This window comes from Mustela erminea, chromosome 6, assembly GCF_009829155.1.
Source record: "Mustela erminea isolate mMusErm1 chromosome 6, mMusErm1.Pri, whole genome shotgun sequence".
NCBI classification, from domain to species: Eukaryota; Metazoa; Chordata; class Mammalia; order Carnivora; family Mustelidae; genus Mustela; species Mustela erminea.
The window spans coordinates 126,010,131-126,030,594 of record NC_045619.1 but is presented as its reverse complement, the minus strand read 5'-3'; the positions used below and the strand labels follow the sequence as shown (position 1 = coordinate 126,030,594).

General features: G+C 37.5%; 1 long non-coding RNA gene across 4 annotated transcripts in view; it reads left to right on the top strand.

Moving 5' to 3' along the window:
- LOC116594322 overlaps positions 1–20,464 on the top strand; it is a 191,652-nt gene that overhangs the window by 38,354 nt on the left and 132,834 nt on the right. Inside the window, exon 3 of one of the 4 annotated variants that reach the window (XR_004287159.1) lies at positions 12,239–12,314. The exons of the other annotated variants lie outside the window; for them this stretch is intronic. This is a non-coding gene — a long non-coding RNA (uncharacterized LOC116594322). The remainder of the gene's footprint in view (positions 1–12,238; positions 12,315–20,464) is intronic. 4 annotated transcript variants of the gene reach the window in all.

The window sequence follows — 20,464 nt, the reverse complement described above, 5'->3', positions numbered from 1 at the left end:
ACCTGAGCTGAAGGCAGAGGCCTAACCCATTGAGCCACCCAGGCGCCCCTGCATTATGAAATTTTGACACTGATAATGTGTATGGATTATAATCCTTGCCAAGAAGAGGAGCAATGGCACACAGCTGGGAAAATGTAGTTTGTCGGGGCAGAAAGCAAATGTTTGGTTTGAACCAAGGGCTGGATTTACTGAAGGGGGTAGAGTTTTAAGATGGAATGTTAGCTGAGGTCCAGTCATGACCACCTCAAAGATCAAGTCCTGAGGAGTTTTAATTAGACAGAGCCTCATTTCTCCTCACCTCCAGGCTCTCCTCCTCCTCCCTTCTTGCAGTGTTGCCATTTTGTCTTTCTTGAAATACAGATATGATCATGTCATGCCCCCCCATTCCTGAACCTTCATAAGATCTTTCCTGGCTTCAGAATTAAGCACAAACTCCTCAGGACTTGATCTTTGAGGCTGTCATGACCAGACCTCAGTTAACGTTCAATCTTAAAATCCTCTACCCCCTTCAGTAAATCCTGCCCCTGGCTCAAACCAAACATTTGCTTTCTGCCCCCACAAACTACCTTTTCCCAGCTGTGTGCCGTTGCTCCTCTTCTTGGGGACGTCTCCCCTTTATCTCCACATTCCATACCCTACTACACTTCAAGTTTCTTCACTGAGCTCTTCTAAGCACCCGAGTCTCAGCCTCCCATTTGGAATAGCATTTTGTATCCCTCTTTGATGACATGATTTTCTAACCTATCTTATGCTTATTAATATTCGTCACTTACATCTATATCTAATTTCTCTTACTGTGAAAAATGATCGCTGAGAGTTGGATTTCTGTTTCATTTTCTTGTTTCCCGAAGTGCTTAAGATGGTTCAGGTTTGGCAGGAAGCTGCAATTCTGAAGGGATTAACTATGTAATAAATACTATAATATAGTAATGAAATACTTTGGGTTTTAGTATGTATCTGTTTTATATTGTGGCATACCTGGTACATATGGCTAAAATCTTGATGCATTTATGCTATATTTAGCAATATATATGCTATATATTAGCAAAATTTGCTAAGCCAGGACTGACAAATAGTGTGGGGGTCAGAACACACTCCCACCTACAATGCCACTTATTGATAATTTTGAGGTGAAGGCAGTAGAGAAATGGCAGATGCAGGATGGGCTCTCTGCTCTTCTCCTTTTTACCCAAAAGCAAGGCATAAATTTCCCATGAGAGAGATATCCTCCCTACAACAGATAGAAGAGAACATTCTTATCACCCAGCACAGGGAATGGATGCTGAAGTGAATCTGTGCCAAAAACATTACTAAAATAACCCTTATCTTCTGTTAATTTCCCCCCAATGTTTCCTAGTCACTTTCCCCCAATTTACTGCCTCTAGCCCAAACCCCTTTTTCCTTTATCTTGCACATTTCCTCAATTTCTCACTCTTTGTTGAAATGGTATATAAACTCTCATACCTATCCATTTTTCTGAGTCTTCATTTCTTTTATATGAACACTACGTGTATACATAGAAATATTTTTTCTTTTTCTTTCTTTTTTTTTTAAGATTTTATTTATTTGTTTGGCAGAGAGAGACACAGTGAGAGAGGGAACACAAGCAGGAGGAGTGGGAGAAGGAGAATTTCCACGGAGTGGGGAGCTCAATAGGGGACTTGATCTCAGGACCCTGGGATCATGACCTGAGTCGAAGGCAGAGGCTTTACATAATAATGTAATGCTGTAACAAATATCCTCAAATACATAAGGGTTCCTGGGGGAGGAATGTTTATGCTGTAACAAATATCCTCAAACCCACTATGCAAAACAAAAATGAGGACCTTGATAAATAACCCAAATCTTAACCTTATGGCTTCCTCCCCATCTCATAATCTTGCCTCCCCTAATCTTAAGTAACTCTTGTCCTGAATCCTGCATTCATGCTTTCTTTTTTCCCCTCTCATTTAATGTGGTCTTATTGCATCTGTATATTTTCTTGAGGGATTTTCTGTTTTAGTTGTTTTTAGCCTTAAAAAGGCAATAATCCACCTCTATCTAGAATTACCCTTTGTGCACTTTTTTTTTTAAGATTTTATTTATTTATTTGACAGAGATCACAAGTAGGCAGAGAAGCAGGCAGAGAGAGAGGAGGAATCAGGTTCCCTGCTGAGCAGAGAGCCTGATGTGGGGCTTGATCCCAGGACCCTGAGATCATGACCAGAGCCAAAGACAACCCACTGAGCCACCCAGGCAGCCCTGTACACCAGTTTTTATGGCTTAAACCATTCTGAGGTGGGTTTTTCCTGTCCTTGAAACACCAAGACTTATAGCTGATTCAGTGACAGGTTTAACTAGGGCTCTTAGAGCTGGAAGGGAATTCTCTTGCCATTCAGTAGACAGAGTCTTAGCAAGACGCCCTCAACGATAACATTGCCTTGATTTATGGACTTTGCCCACTGTTTCTAAACTTAAGTGCTCAGTTGAAAGATGGCAAAAGAGAGAGGGAGCAAGCTAGCTCACTGCAATTGGAACACATCATTTTTCTCTTCTATGTTCAAGGAAGAAGGGGAACAGTGTGAGATTCTTTTCTCTTTTTTCATTACGAAAAATTTTCGTTTTGAGGATATGGCTTAGCTGTTGATGTCAAGGAGGACAGCTGTATTCTTCTATGATGGATTCACGGACGTCAGAGTCCAGGGCTGGAGGAGCCGGCAGGCTAACTCAAGGGGGCAGTTTTTATATTCTTGCCGTTGGTGAACTCATTAATTAACTTATTTATTTATTTCAACAAAAATTATTGAATATCTACCATGCAGCAGTGCTTTAAAAGTTACCTGGGATTTGTTTGAATCAGGTGTGGTGAGACACGCAGACCTGAAAATGATTGTCATGAAGGAAGACGTTATACTCAGAGAGCCCCAGAGTCAGGAGACAGGACACGGCATGCCATGCAGGGTCCCGTGGGGAAGGATCAGGGTCAAGTCAAGAGGTAGAGGGAGGGAAGGGAAAATGTGGGCAAGAGTTTTTATTGTGGTTTCTGCAGAAGGATCTGATGAGGTAGGGTAAGCAGGCTTAGGATTGGCTAGTTAGAATAATTTTAGCAGGCTCTGGGGTGGAGGGACTGACTGTCTCTAGTTTTCTGTTACCTGGCCTGGGGTTGATCAGGGTCAAGGGATAGTGGTCTGAAGTGTAAGAGCCCTGTGAGAGTCTAATAAAGAATGTGGTTGAGAGTATGGGTTTTGACTGATTGGTCTGCCTATGAAAGGCACACTCACAGGTGAGTCCTTTACTATCTCTTGGAACTGACTAACCCTGAGAGGGACAGTCTTTCCAAGATCAGGGAGGTCCCAGATGTCAAAACATCAGAATAAAAAGACATGCTTCATATAGGCAGGTCCTATGTTAGACAGTGAAATTGAATAAGATATGGGTCCTGTCTTCAAGGAGCTCACAATCTGGAAGGGAAACAAACACAAACATATGCTGATAGAACAATGTAGGGGCATCTGGGTGGCTCAGTTGTCAAGTGTCTGCCTTTGGCTCAGGTCATGATCCCGGTGTCCTGGGATTGAGCCCCGTATCAGGCTCCCTGCTCAGCAGGAAGCCTGCTTCTCCCTCTCTCACTCCCCCTGCTTGTGTTCCCCCTCTCACTGTGTCTCTCTCTGTCAAATAATAAATAAAATCTTAAAAAAAAAAAACACCAATGCAGCAAGTACAATGGGAGAGATATACATTGGGTACCAACACCAAGGGCAGACACCTAACTCAGATGCAGGGTGCTGGAGAAACCCGGAAGGAATTTCTGGAAGAAATGATCCTGAAACTGAAGTAGGCATTATCTAGAAAGAAAGCCAGTGAAGAGAAACTCCTACCTAGAGGAGGGCATGAATAAAGAAAAGAGGCAAGAAGCGTGGTTTATATGAAGAACTGCAAGAACATAGTGTTGAAATTTAAGAACTGAGGCAGGGAGCAGAAGTATTTGAGGAGTAGTAGGCAGAGATGAAGTCCTTTATCTTTATCTTTCTTGAGGTCTTTGATTGTTGTTTCTGTAGAGCAGAGTTATGCTGAATTGTATTCAGAGAAATGCTTATGTACTGCAAGGTGGTAATAGTTCTTATCTTGTTAAAGACTTTATTTATTTGTTTGTTTAGAGAGAGGGTGTGTGTATGAGTGTGGGAAAGGGCAGAGGGAGAGAGAGAGAATCTTAAGCAGATTCTGTGCTGAGCGCAGAGCAGGACATGGGGCTTGATCTCATGACTCTGAGGTCATCACCTGAGTAGAAACTGAGTCAAACACTCAATCCAAGGAGTCACCCAGTAGCCCCCCAAAGTGCTTATTTTTAAAGGAAAACTTTATTCCAGACTATTGCAACAGGAAAGAGAAATTGAGCTCAACTCCCAGGCAGTAGCGTGGTTTTTTTTTTTTTTTTCAGCTTCATTGAGATATAATTGACAAATAAAATTATAAGATATTTAAATTGTACAACATATGACTTGGTATACCTATATATTGTGAAAGGATTCCCCCAAGTTAATGAATGCATCCATCACCTCACATATTTACCTACTCTCTTAGTTCTACTCTCTTAGCAAATTTCAATTATACAATACACTGTTGTCAGCTATAGTCACCATGTTATATGTGAGACTCTCAGAACTTACTCTTCTTATAACTGAAGGTTTGTAACCTTTTACTAGCCTCTATTTCCCCCATCCCTCAACCCCTGGTGGCCACTTTTTTACTCTCTACTTCTATGATTTTACTTTTTTTCCCCCTCTTTTCAGGTTTTAGTGTTTTAACTCACATCCTCCTCCCACTTAAAAAAAAAAAAAAAGAGGTGATTGGTCAAATATATTTGAAAATGTCTATGCATTCTTTTCAGAAATACATGATATGCATTAGTATGTTAAAAGTTCTAAAAAAGGGGCGCCTGGGTGGCTCAGTGGGTTAAGCCGCTGCCTTCAGCTCAGGTCATGATCTCAGGGTGCTGGGATCAAGTCCCGCATGAGGCTCTCTGCTCAGCGGGGAGCCTGCTTCCCTCTGTCTCTCTCTGCCTGCCCCTCCATCTACTTGTGATTTCTCTCTGTCAAATAAATAAATAAATAAAATCTTAAAAAAAAAAAAGTTCTAAAAAAGTTTTTAAAAAAGTTATAAAAAAGTTTTTAAAAAAGTTATAAAAAAATAAAATTTTGCTTTGTTTAAGTCAGTGACTCCTAGATTCATCTGACCACAAAACTTCCTTTTCCCCTGTAGAACACAATACACATCTTGAGAACTACTAGCCATTAGTGGTGACCCACTGAACGTTAACGTTGTTAACTTTAAATCTTATAGATTCCTTTATATTTGATTCCAGCTCTTGGAGATAGCAGACATGATAGGCATGAAGAAGCAGAGATAAATTTTAGAATTATTTAAGCAGTGCTTTGCTGATTAAGTAGAGGTATTGGAGCCAGATTATAGGAAGGATTATAACATTTTTGGTTTTCTGTTAGTTTCTTTTTTTTTTTTTAAGATTTTATTTATTTATTTGACAGACAGAAATTACAAGTAGGCAGAGAGGCAGGCAGAGAGAGAGAGGAGAAAGCAGGCTCCCCGCTGAGCAGAGAGCCCAATGCGGGGCTCGATCCCAGGACCCTGGGATCATGACCTGAGCCGAAGGCAGAGGCTTTAACCCACTGAGTCACCCAGGCACCCCTCTTTTTTTTTTTTAAGACTTTATTCATTTATTTGACACAGAGAGAGAGATCACAAGTAGGCAGAGAGGCAGGCAGAGAGGCAGGCAGAGAGAGAGAGAAGCAGGCTCCCTGCTGATTGGAGAGCCCAGCTCGATCCCAGGACCCTGAGATCATGACCAGAGCCAAAGGCAGAGGCTTAACTCACTCAGCCATCCAGGTACCCCTTTATGTAAGTTTCTGACCATCAGTTAGAAACATTCATCAGGCAGTTAGGGTAGAGCTTTTGTATAAGAGATTTATGTTTGAAAGTATAAAACTTTATTTTATTTCACCAGGCAAGTTTATTGAGAAAAAACAATATCGAACAGACCTCTGACCCCAGGGAACCTCAACTCTTAAGCAATAAAAGAAAAAAGTATCAAGAACATAACAAGTAAGAATGATCAGAAATGTAGGTGGGGTCTCTAAAGCAGTAATATCCTGGAATACAAGAATGGAAAGTTGAAGTAAGAATGAATGATCCAAAGATTTCCATGTCATACAGGGCCGTAGCAGGTTTGTAATAGCTCATAGAGCCAGTGTTAACTGTTTTGGAAGTCAGATGATACCAAGTTAGTGGCTGAAGTCAGCCATGGTGAATGTATTTGTACCATGGGAAATTTAATTCATTATAGCAGGCCAACCGGCTGCCTGACCCCTGTTCTAAGAAGGTGTTTGTTCAACATTTACTGTCACACTACTGGATAAAGACCAAAAAATGCTTTTTTGGATTTGTCAGATAATAAGTAATTCCAGAGGGAATTCTTTTGGGTGGTGGAGGAGAAGCCAGAATACAGTGAGATAAGAAGTGGGAAGTATGAAAATGCAGAGGCTTTAATGAGAAAGGAAAATACAAATTATAGCTAGAGGATAATGTGAAGTCAGGGAAAGAAGAAAAAAAAAAAGCGTGTTTGTAACTCTAAAGGATGTTGGTAATAGAGAAAGAAAACAAGGCTTAGGTGTAAAGTGAAGGTCTCAGAGGAGGAAGCAGAGAATGGACTTCAGTACACAGATGCAGAGAAACTTGAATATGAGCAGGGATGGCTTATCATCTAAGACTGGAAGAAAGTTGGACTCTGAGAAGGAACCGACATTTGCCATTCAACCTGCATTTTAACACGTGCGACTCCACGTTTCTTTTCAAGTAAACTTGGCTGCTTCTGACTTCGGAAGCTACCAGTTGTTGCCACTTGTATTTCTTTTGGGCAAAAGCCTGGATCTTTCCCTTAGTACAGAATACAACACTATCTGAAAAAATTGTTTTTAACTGAAGTATAGATGACACACAATGTCACATAAATTTCAGTGCACAACATAGTGATTTGACAAGTTTATACATTATACTGTGCTCATCACAATGTAGCTACTATCCATTGCCAAGCAACACTATTACAGTACCGCTTCCTATACTCCCTGTGCTCTACCTTTCCTCCCTGTAACTTTTCATTCCATAACTGCAAATCTGGACTTCCCACTCCTGTTTCGCCCCTCACCTGTTTTACTCTCACCCCCACCCTCTGCCTTCTGGCAACCAACAGTTTGTTCTCTGTACTTACAGATCTGTTTCTGCTTTTTTGGTTTGTCCAGTTGTTATTTTTTTTTAGATTCTACCTATGAGTGAAATCATATGGTATTTTTCTTTTTTTGCATGACTTATTTCACTTAGCATAATACCCTGAAATAAATAATAAATAAATGTGTATATATACATGTGTATATATACGTATGAAGGAATATTATTCAACCATAAAAAAGAATGAAATCTTGTCAATTGTGACAATATAAATGGACCTAGAGGGTGTGTGTGTGTGTGTTGTGTGTGTATCACGCCTTCTATATACATATGTCTATTGATTGACACTTAAGTGGCTTCCATATCTTGGCTATTATAAATGATGCTCAAATTACACAGAGACACATCTATCTTTTCTAAGTAGTGTTTTTGTTTTCTTTTAGTAGATGCCCGGTAGTGGAATTACTGGATTATATGGTATTTCTATCTTTAAGTTTTTGAGGAACCTCCATACTGTTTTCCATAGTGGCTGCACCAATTTATATTCCCACCAGCAGGCAGGGCATGAGAGCTTCTTTTTCTCCAAATCTTTGCCAACATTTGTTATTTCTTGTCTTTTTATGAGCCATTCTGACAGGTGTGAGGTGATATCTTATTGTGGTTTTAATTTGCATTTTCCTGATGATGAGTGATGTTGAGTGTCTTCTCATGTGTCTGTTGGCCATCTGGATGTCTTCTTTGGAAAAATGTCTATTCATGTCCTCTGCCTATTTTTAATCAGATTAATTTGATTGAGTTGACTAAGTTCTTTATATAGTGTGGGTATCAACCCCTTGTCAGATGAATGTATCATTAGTAAATATCTTCTCCCATTCAGTAGGTTGTCTTTTTGTTTTGTTGATGGTTTCCTTCACTGTGCAAAAGCTTTTTATTTTGGTGTAGTCTTAATAGTTTATTTTTTATTTTGTTTCTAAATACACTATTTTAAAAATTCTTATATATAGAAATGAAGGGAGAAATAAAAAATGTGTGAAAGAATGTATTATAAAGTATTGAATTGTTTAAGTCTAAATTCAAGATAATAAAATTTTAATTGTGGGTATTATAGCTGTCCTAGCTTCTGGATTTGGATGTGTAATGAATAAATTCTCTATTTAGTTTCTTACCCAAATTTATCCTGCTTCTCCTGCCATTTTCAGGCCTAGATTCAGGCTGCTATAATTGCTTATATTAGTCAGTTTCTGACCTAACAAGGTCCTCTCACTAAGGAATATAAAGTCGGGATCTTGGATGTCATCTTGCTCCTTATTGCCATTTCTAACCCTGGTAAGGAAAACAAATAATTAAGACTGGAAGGAAAGATTTGCGCATGCATTTTCTGAGCCAGGATTGTGTCTTATTCATCTTTATGTCCCATTCATCCATTTATTCATTCAATAAATATTTATTAAGAGCACACAATTTTCTGGGCAAAATGCCATAGGCTAGGGATGATGGGATAAACACAGAAAGCTTTTAGTATAATGGGAGAGACATATATTAAGTAGCCACACAAATAAACATGTATAATTACATAAAGTGATAAGTGCTTTGAAGGAAAAATGAAGAGTTAAATGAAATATTAAAAAAAGAGAGAGCTGACTGAATTTCTGGAGTCATGAGAGGGCTTCTCTGGGAGAATTTTGAGATCTAAAGGCTGAATAGGAGTTCTCTGGACAAACTGTGAGGCAAAGAGGATTCTGGACAGAGGGAACAGCCACTGAGAAAGACTTGCAGCAGAGGAGCATTATTGTATTTGGGAAATAAAAGAAAATACTGTTAGTAAAATCTAGTACTATGAGAAAAGAACAGATTGAAGAAGAAGAATCTGTTAAAGCTTTTGGATATTATTTTAGGTACAATTATAAACTAGTGAAAGGTTTAAGGCAAAAGAAGGATATAACCTAAATATGATTTTAAAAGATCACTCTGGCTATTAAGAGTAGAAGGAATGGAGGGGAACAGAGTAGAACTGGGGGATCCATTTTGGAAACCAGATGAGTTTTTCAAGTGAAAGAATTGTGGGGGAAGAGGGAGTTGGGCTTAGAGTTTGAGACAAGTGCAATATTTGGATTAGATTTGCAGAGAAACTGAATCAGTACCTCATACCTGTTCATTTTACTATATGTCCTAAATAAAACAATAGAATAAGAAAAATAAATTATGGGACCAAAAATTGGAAAGTAAGGAATCTGAAAAAATTATTTGCAGGTGACAGACATAGGGACCCCAAAAAGCCTACAGAAAAATTAGAAATAATGTGAGATTTATAAAGATGCTTAAACACAATATTTAATTTAAAAATAAATAGAAGAAGTTAAGTATAGGAGAGAAGTGATGTGTAGAAAGTGGAGGAGTATCATTTAAAAAGATAAAAAGAAAAGAAAGAGAAAAAGAGGGGGGAAAGAGGAAAAAAGTGAGAAAAGGAAGGAAAGAAGCAAAGCCAAAAACTGTTACACTCTGAGTAATTGAACAAGAAGGATAGAAAATTGTAGCTAGAAAGTGTTAGCATTTCATTGAATTAGTGTTAATTGATGTGATGCAGTTCCTGACCCAGGTGTGACTTGGTGGTGGGTATTAATGTGGCAAAGGAGAAGACACAGAAGAGGAGGCATTCAAAGAATTGAATGCCTAGGTGATGGGTCACCCAAGTTTGTGTCAAAGTGACTCAGGATGGTGACAGGAGTGGGGATGGAGGAAGCCTGAGCCAAGCACTTAGTCTTTCATGAATGGGAAAGAAGTAGATAATGCTGGGGTGGGGGGAGGGAGTGGGAAGGGGGATATAAGCAAACAGTTGATTCTCAGAGGAGCAGAAGTTTAACAAAAAGGAGAGGAGATTGGGTGCTGAGTGCTGGGCATGGCAGTAACTTGGGTGGAGGATGGTTAAGTGGGTCCTCCCTTGGAGAGGACTGCAGAAGTCATGGTATCACAAGGGGACAGCTATGGCTCAGTTATGTCAAGAAATCAAAGTGATCATTCAGAGAATATGATAAAAGTAGAGGCAAGTTTCTATTTTTAGATTGGAATTTTGAGGAGCACCTGGCCAAGTGCTGGTACTCAGTAGATGATCAATGCATATTGATTGGTTGAATTAATACATCAACCAACTAATGATAAATGTGGTAGAGAGACCTGTATCGTATTGATCCTATGACCCAACCTGATTTGGATGCTACCACAAAACAGGCTGTTTGACCCAGAGTGCTTCAGCTTTGCTTTCTTTGTTTTAAAACTCTACTGGTCATCATGAAGATCTTCAACTCAGTAGGAAGAGCCCTTCTTTGAATTCTTTGTTCTTACATACAGGGGGATTGTATTAAAAAAGGATAAATTTCCTCCTCATTATCTTGTACTTGTTATTCTAATCACAAGGTTCAGTCTGGTTCTCCTGTTTCTGCCAAATGGATAGTGTCAGATGCCTTTAACCAGCATGTCCACACTCCAATTTTCCAGACTTACCTAGTTCTTTTAACTTCTTTTACTGACACTCTTAAATGCTCTTCTGAAACACACTTTTAAAGTTATATCTTAATCTTCAGACATTAGTAATATACTTAGTTTCCCTACATGTCATAGTATATAGCATTTCAAATGCCCTTGATAGTAGCTATCACTACTTATATGTCCATCAATGCAGTGTATTTTCCTGAGGGGGGAAAAATGACCATCTGAGGTTAAGGAAACTTGGCTTTACCTTGTGATAGCATTTCATCAAACCAGTAATTAATTTTTATTTATTTATTTCTAAAAGATTGTATTTATTTATTTGAGAGGGAGGGAGGGAGGAAGAGGGAGAGGGTGCACACATTTGAGGTAGAGGTGGGGGGGATGGGTGTTGAGGATCAGAGGGAGAGGGACAGACTCCAAGCTGAGTCAGAAGCCCAATGCTGGGCTCAGTCTCACAACCCAGAAATCATGACCCTGAGATCATTACCTGAGCAGAAATCAAGAGTTGGAAACTTAACTGACTGAGCCACCCAGGTGCCCCAATCTACTTGCCGTCTTGATGACAATGACACATCGTCTCAATTACTATGCCTTCAAATGAGTCTTGAAGTCAAGTCATATATATTCTCCAACTTTGTCATTCTTTTTCAAGGTCATTTTGGCTATTCTAGATTTCTGGCATTTCCAAGAATCAGCGTGTCAACTTTTATAACAACAAAGAAAAAGCCTATTGAGATTTTGAGTATTTTTTTTTTTTTTTGAGATTTTGAGTATTGAATGCATCAGTTGAGTGGAGAATAGATAACTTAATACTTATCCAGGTTAAGAATACAGTATATTTCTTCAGTTTTTTACTTTTTAAATTATATTTTAATTTAAAATTTAAAAACTTTAAAAACTTTAAAAATTACTTTAAAAAATTTCTCTCAGCAATGCTTTGTAGTTTTCAGGGAACAGGTTTACACAATTTTTTAAAATCAGATTTTTAGTACTACTCTCATTTTTTTAAGTTTCAGATCTTTTTTTCTAATCCAGATGATCAATTTGTTTTCCCCTTTTGGCACTGGTTGGAAACTGGATCTCTAGTACAAGGTTGAATAGGAGCAGTATTAGTATCATTGTTTTCTTCCTGATCTTAAGACGAAAAGACTTCATTCTCTACCATTAAGAGAGGTTAGCTCTAGTTTTTTATAAATGATCTTTACTAGGGTAGAGAAGTTTCTTTTTACCCTTGGTTGGTGAGAGTTTTTATCACATGTCAATGCTAGATTTTACCAAATGCTTTTTCTGGGTCATTTGAGATAATCATTTAGGTTTTCTTTTTTAATCTTAAGTTGATAAATTACATTGTTTGATTTTTTAATTTTAAATTGACCCCACCATTCTGGAATAAACCTACTTTGTCATGATGTGTTTTCTTCTTAATATATCACTAGACTTGATTTGCTAAAATTTTGTTAAGAATTTTGCCTCTATGTTCATGAGAAATATTGGTCTGTAATTTTATTTTTTGTAATGTCTTTGTTTTTTATTACAGATAATTCCAGCCTCATAGAATGAGTTGGGAAGTATTCCTTTCTATTCAATTTCTTTAGAAGAGCTTTTCTAGAATGGTATGTTTTGGCCTTAAATATTTGGTAGAAATCACCAATGAAGCCATCTGGGCCTGTAGTTTTCTTTGTGGGGTTTTTAACTACTAAAAATAGATATAGGGCTGTTCATGTTAGCTGCTTCTTTAGTGAGCTTTAGTTATTTGTGTTTTTCAATGAACATGTCTATTTTATCTACATTCTTGAATTTACTGGCATAAAGTTGTTCATAATATTCTTTAATTATCCTTTTAGTGTCTGTAGAATCTATAAAGATGTCCCTTTTTCATTCCTCATATTGGAAATTTGTGTTTTCTGTTTCCCCCCAATTGATATGGTTAGGGTTTTATTAATTTTATACCTCTTCTCAAAGGTTTTTAAAAACATTGAACTCTGGATGCATTTTTCTTTAATTTCTGTTTTTTAATTCATTGATTTCTTCCCTGAATTTTGTTGTATCCTTTCTTCTGCTTACTTTGAGTCTCATTGACTGTTCTTTTTCTATTCCTTAGGGTAGAAGCAGGATCATTTTGAGACCCTCTTCATTTCTAAAATAGGTTTTTTTTTTTTAATGTAATGAATTTCCTTTTAAGAACTGCATTAGCTGTATGTTTTGTTTAAATTTTCATCCCATTCAAAATACTTTTCTACCTTCCTCTTGGATTTTTTTGATCCATGGATTATTTGGAAATATGTTATTTAATTTCAAAATTATTTAGAGATTAAAAAAAATACAATTCTATATGGTTACTTTTAACAGCTTGATTGATATTATTTATGGCATAAATTTCACCCATTTAACATGTAAAATTAAGTGCCTTGGGCATATTCACAGAGTTGTGTGATCATCCACACAATCTAACTTTAGAGCATTTTTATCACTCCCAAAAGAGACCTTATACCCATTAGCAGTCACTCCCCAATCTTCTCCTGCTCCTGCCTACCTCCCTAGCCTAGGACAATTACAAATCTACTTTCTTTCTCTGTGGATTTGCTTATTCTGGACATTCCATAAATGGAATGACATAATACCTAGTCTTTTATGATTGACACCTTCATGTAGTATAATGTTTTTGAGATCCATCTGTGGTGCACAATATGTCACTATTTCATCCCTTTTAATTGACGAATATTGTTGCACTTTATGGTTATATTGTTTTTGGTAGGTAGTATGACTTACAAAGTTCCAAGTTTAGGTTTCTTTTATTACTCCAAATAGGTACTATCCGGGTATGTGTTTCATGTGCACTTGACAAGAATTTGCATTCTTTGCTTGTTACGTTTTATGTCAGTTCAGTCAGTTTGGTTGATGGTATCGTTCAGGTCCTCGACATCCTTTCCAATGTTGTCTACTTGTTCTATCCATTATAGAGAGAGAGGTGTTGAAAACTCCTTTAAAATTTTTTTAAAAATATTTTATTTACTTTTGCATCACACATGCATGAGAGAGAGAGAGAGAGAGATTGAGAGGGAATGCACCTGAGTGGAGGGGAGGGACAGAAGGAGAAACAAACTCCCCACCAAGCAGGGGGCCCCATGCAGGTGTTTGATCTCAGGAGTCTGGGATTATGACCTGAGCTGAAGGCAGATGCTTAACTGACTGAGCCACTTACGCACCCTGAAAACTCCCATTTTAAATGTGGTTTTGTCTTCTGTCAGTTTTTGCTTCATGTATTTTATATTTTTCTACGAGGTATGCCAACACTTAGGACTTTTATGTCCTACTATTGTATTGATTCCTTTATTAAAATATAACCCTCCTTGTTCCTGGAAGTACTCCTTGCTCTAAAATTTCTTCTGTCTGATCTTAATGTAGCCAGTTTTGATTAGTGTTAGCAGGTTATATCTTTCCTATCATTTTACTTTTAACCTAGCTGTGTCACTGTGTTTAAAGTGTTTTGTTACTGTTATTGTTGTTGTTAGGTTGTACATAGTTGAGTCTTATTCTTTAAATTTCACCCAATAATCTTTTCCTTTTAATTTGGGTGGTTAGAGCATTATACTTATTGATATAATATGATTCATTTTGCTGTTGTTTTTGTTCCATCTGTTCTGTGCTGTCCTTTTTCTCTTGTTCTATTTAAAATTACTTGAGTATTTGGTAGAACTGGTATTTCTTTATTTTTAAATTGAGTTTTTTGTCTTTTTGTTAATGAGTTGGAAGAGTTATGTATTGCCCAACAGTATGGTATTTCTTCCTTAAATGAATAGAATTCTATTTTATATCTTTTGTTGGCTTGCTAGCTATAATTTGTTGTATTGTTTTAGACATTGCTTTACAGTTCATAGTATACATCTTTAACTTACAAGACTCTGCTGTTAAATACTATGCCACTTTATGCTTAGGATAAAGAACCTTATAGCTTAATGTTTCCATTTTTCCCCTCAGTCCTTTGTGCAATTGTTGTTCTACATTTTACTTAAGCTTAACACATCAACTCCACAATGCATTATTATTTTTAGCTTTGGATAGTGTATTATCCTGGAAAGATATTTAAATAAGAAAAAGTGTTTTTTTTTTTATGCACATAGTAACCATTTATGGTGGTCTTTGTTTCTTAGTGAAATTTTTTACCTAATTTCATTTTCTCCTTGACTGAAACACTTCTATTAGTGTTTTTTTATAATAAAAGTCAGGGATTTATTTTTTTCCTTTGTATGTTTTTAAAGTCTTCACTTTGCTTTTATTTTAATTATGACTTTTTAAAAAGATTTATTTATTTTAGAGAGAGAGAGTGCACATGCAAGAAGAGAAACAGAGGGAGAGGGAGAGAAGCAGACTCCCTGCTGAGCATGGAGCCTGACTCTGGCTTGATCTCACAATCCCGAAATCATGACCTGAGCCCAAATCAAGAGATGGATGCTTAAGCAACTGAACTACCCAGGTGCCTCACTTTGCCTTTATCTTTAAAAGATATCTTTGCTATGTATAAAATTCTGGTTTGAGGGGTGCCTGGGTGGCTCAGATGGTTAAGCATCTGCCTTTAGCTCAAGTCATGATCCTGGAATCTTGAGACTAAGCTCCAACTTGGGCTCCCTGCTCAACAGGGAGCCTGCTTCTTCCTCTCCTTCTGCCCTTTCCTCTGATTGTGCTCTTTCTCTCTCAAATAAATAAATAAAAAAAAATATTTTTTAAAAAATTCTAGTTTGACAGTTTGGGGAGGAGGTTCTTTAAATATATTGTTCAAGTGCTTTCTGACTTGCATTGTTCCCCATAAAAAATATGTTGTCACCTTATATTTATTCTTCTCTATATAATATATGTCTTATTTGGCTGCTTTTAGTAATTGCTTTTTATCAGTGGTCTTGGGAAATTTGTTTATGATATGCCGTGGTATAATTCTCCTTATTTTTCTTGTGTTTGGAATTCATTTAGTTTCTTTTCTCTGGTTTATTTATCAAATTTGGAATATTTGGGGCCATTTTTCTTAACAAGCCTCCACCCCCACACTGCAGACTCTGATTGCACATATATTAGGCCACTTGAAGTTTTATCATATCTTACTGATGTTCTGTTCAATTTAGGAGTGGGTCTTTTCTCTTTCTGTTTCTTTCTGGATAGTATCAATTGTTAAATCTTCAAGTTTGCTTATTTTATTCTACAGTGTCTAATCTGTCATTTGTACCATCCACTGAATTTTTCATCTCCAACATTTCTAGAAGTGTGATTTTGGTTTTTTAAAATGTCTTCCATATTCAATCATCCTCTAACCTCTGAACATATAAAGTACAGTTACTGTAGTGGTTTCTTGTCTACTGATTCTATCTTTTGGTCATATATGGGTCTTTCTCAATTGAGTGATTTTTCTCTTCATTTCTCTCATCATACTTTCCTGCTGTTTTGCATTCCTAGCAATATTTTTTGCTGGATGCCAACTGTTGTGAATTTTATCTTCTTGTATGCTGGATATTTTTATATCCCTATAAATAGTCTTGATCTTTGTTCTAGGACAAGGTTAAGTTACTTGGAAACAGTTTGATCCCTTTGGATCTTACAAGATTTGCTAGGCAGGACCAGAGCAGTGTTTACTATAGCAATATTTTTGGCCCATTTCTAAGGCAAAACTCTTTCAAGTACTCTACACAATATCCCTGAATTGGGAGGTTTTCCACTCTGGATTGTGGGAACTAGAACTATATCTGGTCCTGTGTTTTCCCTGTAACACTTTTGGGTGTTCTTCCCATGGCCTTCAGTAGTTCCCTCCATGCATGAACAGATCAGTACTCAGCTGAGGACTCAAGGGGTCCCTCTGCAGATCTCCAGAGTTTTCCTTCTGCAGCTTTCCCATTTCTGTTAGTCTGCCTGAGAATTTAGCTGCCTTGGACTCCCTGAATGACTTGCTTTGTCTCCTCAGCAAAGAGATTGCTGGGCTGCATCTGAGCCCTTCCTCCCTGCACTGATGCCTGGAAACTCTCTCCAGGCAATAGTGGAATATCATAAGACTTAATTCATGCCTTTTAGGAATCACTATCCTTTTTTTCCCCCCACCTAATACCCAATATCTTGAAAACTGTTGTTTCATGTATATTGTCTGGTTTGGGGCTTGTTTCAATCAAGGGGTGTGGTACAATAAGAAATATATTTGGCTTTGTCCCTCATTCTTGGCACAGAAGTTCTAAAATCTTTGGAATTTCTTCAGAGATAGGATTGTTATTCATAATGGGCTCCTTTAATCACATATGACTTTATGCTAATGAGGTTACATGAGCTGGGGTTCCTAGAGAGCCTCAGAGAGAGCTGATCACCAGAAAGATCTAAGTAATTAGAGGGTTAGAAGTTTTAGCCCCACCCTCATTGACCTCCAAAGAAGTCACAGAGTCTGTAGATTTTTTTTTTTTAAAGACAAAGCAATTTAAAGAGTAGATAAAATATTTAAAGGACAAAGACTAATTAGACTAAAGGTAATTGGGGTCTTGGAATTAGAGAAACTAGTAAACGGATCAGACGTTGTACCTAAAAACCAGTAGAAGAGAATTTTCCCAATTAGGGAAGGTATTAACCTAGAACACCTTGCTCCTAGAAAAGAAATGACATGTGAGGGGCACCTGGGTGGCTTGATGAGTTAAGTGTCTGCCTTCAGCTCAGGTCATCACCCCAGGATCCTGGGATTGAGTCCCGCTTTGTGCTCCCTGCTCACTGGGGAACCTGTTTCTCCCTCTCCTTTACCTCCTCCCCCTGCTCATGTTCTCTCTCTCTCTTTCTCAAATAAAACCTTAAAAAATAAAAAAAAAAAAGAATTGACACGTGAATATCTAAACTGAGATATATCCTAATGGTTTTTGCATTTCACTAAGATAAAATTCTTTACATATATAGGTGAATATTAATTATATACCAGAAAAAAGAGAACAGGGTAGCCTCAGACTTCTCTAAGAATTATTTAATGTCTGTAAAGTGCTGAGTAAAAGAAGGTAAGATCCAAAAATGTTATTCTCAATCAACTGACATTCAAATATAAAGGCCAGAAATAGACATATGGACAATCTCAATCATAAACAAACTCAGGACAGGGGTACCTGAGTGACTGAGTTGACTGAGCTTTTGACTGGCTTTTGGCTTAGGTCATGATTTCAGGGTCATGATCTCAGGGTCATGAGACTAAGTCCCATGTCCTGCTCCTGTGCTCAGTAGGGAGTCTGCTTGAGATTCTCTCTTTCCCTCTCCCTTTGTCCTTCCCCTTCCAAGAGACACAAGTTCTCGCTCTTAAATAAATAAATAAATCTATCTTAATACACATACACACACACACACACACACACACAGAGGACCCACATGACCTTTTTTGAAAAAACAAAAAAATCAAAGCCAAATAACCAAGAAATAAAGAGGGAAGCCACAGTAAAAAGACTGGTGATAAAGACTCAGTTCATTAAAATATGAAATTAAAACAATTATGGAAAATAGTTACAGAATGCTACTGTTATAATCCTTGACAATGTAAAAAATGGTAATATAATAATCAAAATAAAGTATGAAGGTGGATGAAGAGAAGTGGGAAGAGATTTATTTGTGATCTTTTTAAAAATATTCTTCTGTAACTGGTACTCAACAGATGTAGTCTGAAGTTGCTAAATCAAGAAATGGAGAGTCAATAATAGTAAATGAAGTTATAATGATTGCAAGCAAAACAACAATCCAAAAAGCATATTATAAACTTCAAAATTATTCAAAGAAACACACACATACCTATAAAACCAAATACAGAAACACCATACATTTGGCAATTAATAGTAATAGAAAACTTAAGGTAAAATGGAATCATAATTACTAAATATATATCTTATATTAATACATATAAAGAAGAATAAGTTCAGCCAGTAAAAGCTACAGAATAAAGAAAGGAAAAAAAACCTCACAAATTTTAACCATACATCTAGAAGACTGAAATATAGTATGTTTGCTAAGATTAGGTGATTCTTTGAAGACAGCATAACAGAGAAAAACCAGATAAACCACTGGCTGGTGTAGTAATAAATTTTTTTAGAAAGGAAAAAGGGACAAATGCACAATATTAGAAATGGAAAAGGGAAGCAAGTTATTGATATAAGGAGGTTAAAAGGTCCTAAAACTACATTTGAAAATATAACTGAAAAATAATGGATAGCAGCAGTTGGACAAATCTGAACAAACAAGTAACAATGAAAACAGTTGAAAAGTTATTTAAGAATTTCTTTCTTGATGTGGTATATATATACAATGGAATACTATGCAGCCATCAAAAGAAATGAAATCTTGCCATTTGTGATGACGTGGATGGAACTAGAGGATATTATGCTTAGCGAAGTAAGTCAATCAGAGAAAGACAATTATCATATGATCTTCCTGATATGAGGAAGTGGAGATGCAACGTTGGGGGTTTGGAGGGTAGGAAAAGAATAAATGAAACAAGATGGGATCAGGAGGGAGACAAACCATAAGAGACTCTTAATCTCACAAAGCAGACTGAGGGTTGCTGGGGGGAGTGGGGTATGGAGGGGGAGTGGGGTAGGGAGGGGGGGTGGGGTTATGGACATTGGGGAGGGTATGTGCTATGGTGAGTGCTGTGAAGTGTAAACCTGGCGATTCACAGACCTGTACTCCTGGGGCTAATAATTCATTATATGTTAATAAAAATTTTTTTTAAAAAAAGAGTTTCCTCCTTACTCCAGGCTTACATGGTTTCACTGTTAATTCTTTAAAATTGTTAAGAGGGGCGTCTGGGTGGCTCAGTGGGTTAAAGCCTCTGCCTTCGGCTCAGGTCATGATCCCAGGGTCCTGGGATCGAGTCCCGCATCGGGTTCTCTGCTCAGCAGGGAGCCTGCTTCCTCCTCTCTCTCTCTCTCTCTCTCTCTCTCTCTCTCTCTGCCTGCCTCTCTGCCTACTTGTGATCTCTGCCTGTCAAATAAATAAATAAAATCTTTAAAAAAATAAAATAAAATAAAATTGTTAAGAAACAGGCAAGCTGGATAGAATCTAAACTGTTGCAAAAGATCAAAAAAGGGAGATCCTTCAAATCCTATTTATAAGGAATGTCTAAGAAAGTCTTGACTTCAAATCCTGACAGGATAGGGCCAACCTACTTATCAACAATTATGTGAAAATGCTAATAAAATAATGGAAATTGTAGTTCAGCAGTACTTTAAAAAGTATGTCATTAACAATGGGGTTCATGGGGTGCCTGGGTGGCTCAGTTGCTAAGCGTCTGCCTTTAGCTCAAGTCAGGATCCCCGGGTTCTGGGATCGAGCCCCACATTGGGCTCCCTTCTCAGCGGGAAACCTGTTTCTCCCTCTCTCCCTGCTTGTATTCCCTTTCTGGCTGTCTCGTTCTCTGTCAAATAAATACAATCTTTAAAAGAACAACAACAAAACAATGGGGTTCCTCCCAATAACAAGTGTTGATGTGGATGTGGAAAAAAAGAACCCCTGGGCACTGCTGGTGGAAATACAAATTGGTGCGGTCCTGGTAGGAAACAGTATGGAGGTTCCTCAAAACCTTAAAAATAGAATTACCAAATGATTCAGTTATTCCACTGTTTGGTATTTACCCAAAGGAAACAGCAACACTAAATCAAAAAAATATATGCACCCTTACGTTTATTGCAGTGTTATTTACAATAGCCAAGATGTGGAAGCAAACCCAGGGTCCATCTGCAGATAAGTGGATAAAGTCTGTATACGATGTAATTTTATTCAA